This window comes from Hypanus sabinus, chromosome 10 (genome assembly GCF_030144855.1).
Source record: "Hypanus sabinus isolate sHypSab1 chromosome 10, sHypSab1.hap1, whole genome shotgun sequence".
Lineage (NCBI taxonomy): Eukaryota > Metazoa > Chordata > Chondrichthyes > Myliobatiformes > Dasyatidae > Hypanus > Hypanus sabinus.
The window spans coordinates 128,259,796-128,266,936 of record NC_082715.1 but is presented as its reverse complement, the minus strand read 5'-3'; positions in this window follow the sequence as shown (position 1 = coordinate 128,266,936).

Sequence of the window (7,141 nt, the reverse complement as noted above, 5' to 3'; positions counted from 1 at the left end):
TCATGACCGGGTATAAAAGTAGCGTCCATCAAAGGCTCAGTCTTTGCAAGCAAGGATGGGTCGTGGCTCACCCCTTTGTGCCAAAATTCATGAGAAAATTGTCAGTCAGTTCAAAAGGAACATTTCTCAACGCAAGATTGCAGAGAATTTAGGTCTTTCAACATCTACAGTACATAATATTGAGAAAACATTCAGAGAAGTCAGAGACATCTCAGTGCGTAAAGGGCAAGGTTGGAAACCGCTGCTGAATGTGCGTGATCTTCGAGCCCTCAGGCGGCACTGCCTAAGAAACCGTCATGCTACTGTGACAATTATAGCTACCTGGGCTCGGGAGTACTTTGGAAAACCATTGTCACTTAATACAGTCTGTCGCTGAATTCAGAAATGCAACTTGAAACTGTATTACGCAAGGAGGAAGCCATACATCAACTCTATGCAGAAACGCCGGCGAGTTTTCTGGGCCCGAGCTCATCTCAGATGGACCGAAAGGCTGTGGAACCATGTGCTATGGTCCACATTTCAGCTAGTTTTCGAAAAAACGGGCGTCAAGTTCTCTGTGCTAAAGATGAAAACGACCATCTTGATTGTTACCAGTGAAAGGTGCAAAAGCCAGCATCTGTGATGGTATGGGGGTGCATCAGTGCCCACGGCATGAGTGAGTTGCATGTATGTGAAGGTACCATTGACTCTGAGGCGTATATGAGGATTTTAGAGAGACATATGTTGCCATCAAGGCGACATCTCTTCCTGGGACGTCCATGCTTATTTCAGCAGGACAATGCCAGACCACATTCTGCACGGGCTACAACAGCGTGGCTTTGCAGACACAGAGTGCATGTGGTTGACTGGCCTGCTGCCAGTCCAGATCTGTCTCCTATTGAAAATGTATGGCGCATCATGAAGAGGAGAATCAGACAACGGAGACCACGGACTGTTGAGCAGCTGAAGTCTTATATTCAGCAAGAATGGACAAAATTTCCAATTGCAAATCTACTACAATTAGTATCCTCAGTTCCAAAACAATTGAAAAGTATTATTAAAAGGAAAGGTGATGTAACACAATGGTAAACATGCCTCTGTCCCAAATTTTGTTGAGTGCGTTGCAACCATCAAATTCTAAATTTGTGTATATTTACAAAATACAATTAAGTTGGTCAGTAAAACTATTGAAAATCTTTTCTTAGTACTTTTGTCAGTTTAATACAGGTTCATGTGAATTAACATATCACAGATTTTTGTTTTTATTGCATTTTGGAAAATATCCCAACTTTTCTGGAAATGGGGTTTGTACGTTTATGCCATTTCCCCCAAACACATTATATCCTTCTCTGTCTAAATGTCTCCTCAGATCCCTTTTAAAACTTCTATTTATCCTTTTAAACCAATGGCCTCTAGTTTTTGATAGCTTAGGTAAAAGGTTAAGACCATCCACCCTATCATCATCATGTGCTGTGTCGTATGACGTGGACGAACATGGTCTTCCATCTGTCTTTAATCTGAGAAGTTCTAATGAGCTCTTCAAAACTTTTGCCTGTCCATCACTTGATGTAACTCATGAATGTCATGCACCGTTGACTGCGACTTTTTCTTCCATTCCATCAATTTTTCCTGTGAGTGCAAGATGTTTGAGCTTCTCTTACCCTGCCCGAGATGTTTCTCATAACCTTATTAGGTCATCTCTCAGCCTCCAGAGAAAACATGTCCAGCCAGTCTAGACTCTCCCCATAATTCCAATCCAGACACCGTTCTGATAAATTTCCTGTATGTTCTCTTCAGGCCTATGCTTCCCATAGTGTTGGAGAGCAGAACTAAACTATGCCACGAGCAAGCAAGTGCCTTACATTTTCTGAAAGAGGCTTGGAAAATGTCCTTGAACCATTTCCCATGTCCTCTTGGTGATCTATTGGCCTGGCAAAGCTCAGCATGACTGCTTCAGGAGTTTGGCGTTAGTCATGGAGATGACATGGTCTCCCATTTGGTGCTCACTGAACTTAATCATGTGTTGAGTCCTGCAGGACGCTTAATCGGTAAGAGGATTTGGTGGGTTTTGTGGACACACTCTTGTTTGGGTTGTCAAAGTCTCTGAACTGTAGAGGAGACCAGGGATCAATATTATCCAATGACCATGAGTGTTGTTATAGGCGTAATGTCATGATCTCCTCAGAGAGACAAAGTTTCTGCTGGTGCACTACAAGCAGCAGTGAATTTCATCATCAAATCTGCTTTCACTGAAAGGTACACTCAAGGTATGGCTTTCAGAGTCTCTTCATGGGCTTTTACTGTTGGAGGGCAGTGCGGTACAAGAGGGGCAGGTTAGAAGGGACCTATACTCACACCGTTACTCTAAAGTCCATTCTCTCATACACTTCAACTAAAGAGTCAGTGACTTGGAGAGTGACTTCTGCCTGTTTACATATGCATCATCGTCTCCACTTTATACCTGCAACGGGATGCCATGTAAGCAAGTGATTCTGACTATCGGGCTCACACACAATTGATGGGAGTGCAGGCAAGGCTGTGCCCTTTTCTTACGACGATGTATCGCTCACCTGCAGCCAGCTTCCTGCTGGGATGGAGCTAATCTACAGAATGGATGGGTGACTGTTCACCTGCACTCCAGAACTGGGATTGCCGCAACTTCAGTTGTTGAATTGCAGGATGCAGACACTACTTGCCTATTGGAAATGATGGTTAACTTATTAGTTACAGAATGGAAGCAGACGACTTAATTACACTGCCGTCTTCTTTTAACTCACCTTCATAGCTCAGCAATCAAAGGCTGGGATGGCTTCAGTTGGTGCTGAACATTTACTGGTGGGGAGCATTCAGACACAGACATTGAAATGGTGATGTGTGGGGAGCTCATTCAGTGTACACTTTACTTTTTTGGGAATAAGTCTGTTCCTTTGTTTCAGCTCCTTTGTCTCTGCCACATCTATTCTCAGGATGAGGCTTTCCTTTCCAGGACATAACATACAGTGCCTATAAAAAGTTTTCACCACCCCCCCACCCCCCCAGAAGTTCTCATGTTTTACAACATTGAACCACAGTGGATTTAATTTGGCTTTTCAGACACTGATCAACTGGAAAAGACTCTTTCCTCACCTACCACCCTATCAGCCTCCACATCATTCTCCGCAGCTTCCGCCATCTTCGACAGGACTCGACCACCAAACATATTTTTACCTCCCCCAGGGGTCAATCCCTGTAAAATCCCGCTGTTTATTTGTTCCTCCCCATTACTCTACCTCCTGTACTTGACCCTGCAAGTGTCAGAGGTGCTACAACTGCCCATTCAGCTCCTCCCTCACCTCCATTCAGGGCCCCAAACGGTCCTTCCAGGTGAGAGAACACCACATGCAAATCTGTGGGGTCCTCTACTGCATCCAGTGTGACCTCCTCTACATTGTTGAGGCCAGATGTAGATTGGGGGACCACTTTGTTGAGCATCTCATCTCAATCTGCATAAAGTGGAACCTCACAGTGGCCAATCATTTCAATTCCTATTCCCATTCCAACATTTCATCCATAGCCTCTTCTACCACAATGAGGCCACTCCCAGGTTGGAGGAGCAACACTTCATATACTGTCTAGGTAGCCTCCAACATGATATCAATTTCTCCAACTTCTGGTAATTTTCCCCCTCCTTCTTCTTCATTTTCCCACTCTGGCCTCTTACCTCTTCTCCTAACCTGCCTATCACCTCCCCTGCTGCCCCTTCTCCTTCCTTTTTTCCAATGATCCACTCTTCTCTCCCAGCAGATTCCTTCTTCTCCAGCCTTTTGGCTTTTTCACTTACCACCTCCCAGTTTCTTAATTCACCTTCTCCCTTCCTCACCCACCCTGGCTTCAGATATCACCTTCTAATGTGTGTTCTTTTCCTTCCCACAGGTCTCCCCCACCCCCCCAACTTCCTTTCAAGTACTGATGAAAGGTCTTGGCCCAAAATGTCACCTATTGATTCAGTTCCATAGATGCTGCCTGACCTGCTGAATTCCTCCAGCATTTTGTGTGTGTTGCTCCCATTCCACTAAAGTAGGGTGTGTCAGCATTACAGCGGAGTAAAGGGAATTTACAGAGGCATGAGAAAGGAATTGGCCAGATTGGAAAGGGACAGTGGCAGGGATGACAGCAGAGCAGCAATGGCTGGAATTTCTGGAAGCAATTCAGAAGGAACAGGAAATACACCTCATAAAGAGGAATAAGTATTCTAAAGGCAAGATGACACATCTTCTCTTGACTAACAAGAGAAGTCAAAGTCAACATAAAAGCCAAAGAGAAGGCATATAATGGAGCAAAAATTCATGGGAAGTTTACAAATCGAAACGATTACAAATACCAACAGAAGTCAACTAAAGAAAGCCATTGAGAAGGTAAAGGTGGAATAAGAAAGTAAGCTAATAATATTAAAGAGTTTCTTCAGATACACAAAGTGTAAAAGAGAGGTGAGAGTAAATATCAGACCACTTGAAATCAATGCTGGGGAGGTAGTAATGGGGGACAAAGAAATGGCAGACAAACTGAATAAGTATTTTGCATCAGTCTTCACTGTGGAAGACATTAGCAGTATGGTGGAAGTGCCAGGTGTCAGGGGTCATGAAGTGTGTGAAGTTACCATTACCAGGCGGAAAGTTCTTGAGAAACTGAAAGGTCTGAAGGTAGTCACCTGGACCAGATGGTCTACACCCCAGAGTTCTGAAAGAGGTGGCTGAAGAGATCATGGAGGCATTAGTAATGATCTTTCAAAAATCTCTAGATTCTGGAAGACTGGAAAGTTGCTAATGTCAGTCCACTCAAGAAAGGAGAGAGAAAGAAGAAAGGAAACTATAGGCCTGTTAGTCTGACCTCAGTGGTTGGGAAGATGTAGGAGTCTGTGGTTAAAGTCTTGGAGGCACATGATAAAATAAGCCATAGTCAGCATGGTTTTCTCAAGGGAAAATCTTGCATAACAAATCTGTGGAATTCTTCAAAAAAAAATAACAAGCAGGATAGACCAAGGAGAATTGGTTGATGTTGTGTATTTGGATTTTCTGAAGGCCTTTGACAAGGTGCCATTCATGAGGCTGCTTATGGGCCTATGTTATTACAGGAAGGATTCTAGCATGGATAAAGCAGTAGCTGACTGGCAGGAGGCAAAGAGTGGGAAACAAGGGAGCCTTTTTCTGGCTGGCTGCTGGTGACTAGTGGTGTTTCACAGGGGTCTGTGTTGGAACAGATTCTTTTTGCGTTATATTGTTAATGATATGGAAAATGGAATTAATGGCTTTGTTGCAAAGTTTGCAGATGATACAAGGATAGTTTGAAGGGCAGGTAGTTTTGAGGAAGTAGAGAAGCTACAGAAGGACTTAGATTAGAAGACTGGGCAAAGAAGTGGCAGATAGAATACTGTTACAAAGGATGAACAACTCTGATGGGCAGAAGGGTGCAGAGTCGCCCATGCCCCCCCCCCCTTTGGAGAATCGCAAATCGCTACTATTCCGATGTTATTATTAAGGAAGTAAGAGAGACAAAGGACATCTGCCAGGTTATTGATAACAGTTCATGAAAGTTAATGTGAGAGAGAGAGAGAGAGACACAGCTCAGAGATACACAAGGTGGAACGTCTCCTACTGACAAAAGCCGTTGATTTACTGCTATTGTCTTTTGGAGAAGGTTTGTGTACTAGGTACTGTTCTATTCATTGAAACCCCTCAGGGGGCAACCAGAGTGGGCTGGTTTGATGGGTTACATCATCTCAACCTGATCAACACCTGAGACCCCGTGAGTGGGGATAAAATTGAGGTCTGGGGTGACACCCCTCAGACGCACCAGGAGACACGCTAGTGAGCAGTAGAAACCCACGAGACAGTGTGGGACATCGGAGGCTGAACGAAGGGTCGGTAAATTTTAACTCACAGTGTTTTGTAGCGAGACCGGTGGGGGCTTGTGTGTGAGTCCACCACGGAAGAATGGTCTAGCTGAAGAATGGAGGGGTCATACATGAATGGCCACAACAACGACGCATCGACGGATCAAAATCATAAAGGAAGGTTGGCAAGATAATAGCTGTTACTGTTCACACGTTCTCTCTCTCTCTCTCCAACAATTGCATCACATCGACAAACAACTACCGCAGCCTGCATGAACTGAACTGAACTTTATATTTCCATCTGACAATTCATTATCCCCTAGACAACGATAGAGCTTGTTTCATTGGTGATTATTATTATACTCGCACTTTTAGGTTTAGTGTTGCTAATGTATATTCTCTGTATATTCGCATTGATATTATTTTGTATATTTTTGTTAATAAATATTGTTGAAGATAGTATCACCAGACTCCAATGGACACTTCTATCTTTGCTGGAAGACACCCAGTTACCGGGTATGTAACAATACAGTGATGGTCATGCACTCTGGTAGAAGAAATGAAAGTGTTGACTATGTCCTAAATGGACAGAAAATACAAAAAAAAATGGAGGTGCAGACCTTGTGCAGGATTCCCTGAAAGTTAATTTGCAGGTTGAGTCAGTGGTGAGGAAGGCAAATGTGATGTTAGCATTCAGGAGGACTAGAATATAAAAGCAAAGATGGAATATTGAGAGCTTATAAAGCACTGGTGAGGCCTAACTTGGAGTATTGTGAGCAGATTTGGGCCCCTTGTTTTAGGAAAGATGTGCTGAAACTGGAGAGGGTTCAAAGGATGTTCACAAAAATGATTCCAGGATTGAACAGCTGGTCATAGGAAGAACGTTTGATGCTTTGGGCCCGAATTCAGAAGAATGGGGGGTTACCTCATTGAAAACTATCAAATGGTGAAAGGCTTGACAGAGGATGTTTCCTATGGTGGGAAAGTCCAGCGCCAGAGCACACGGTCTCAGAATAGAGGGGTGTCCTTTTAGAACGGAGACAAGGAGGAATTTCTTTAGCCAGAGTGGTAAACTTGTGGAATTGTTTGCCTCGGGCAGCTGTGGAGGCCAAGTCTTTATGTATATTTAAGGCAGAGGTTGATAGATTCTAAACTGGTCAGGGCATGAAGGGAGATGGGGAAAGAAAGCAGGAGATTGGGAATGGAAGGGAAAATGGATGAGCCATGATGAAATGGTGGAGCAAATGCAATGGGCTAAATGGCCCAATTCTGCTCGTTTATCTTAAGGTCTTA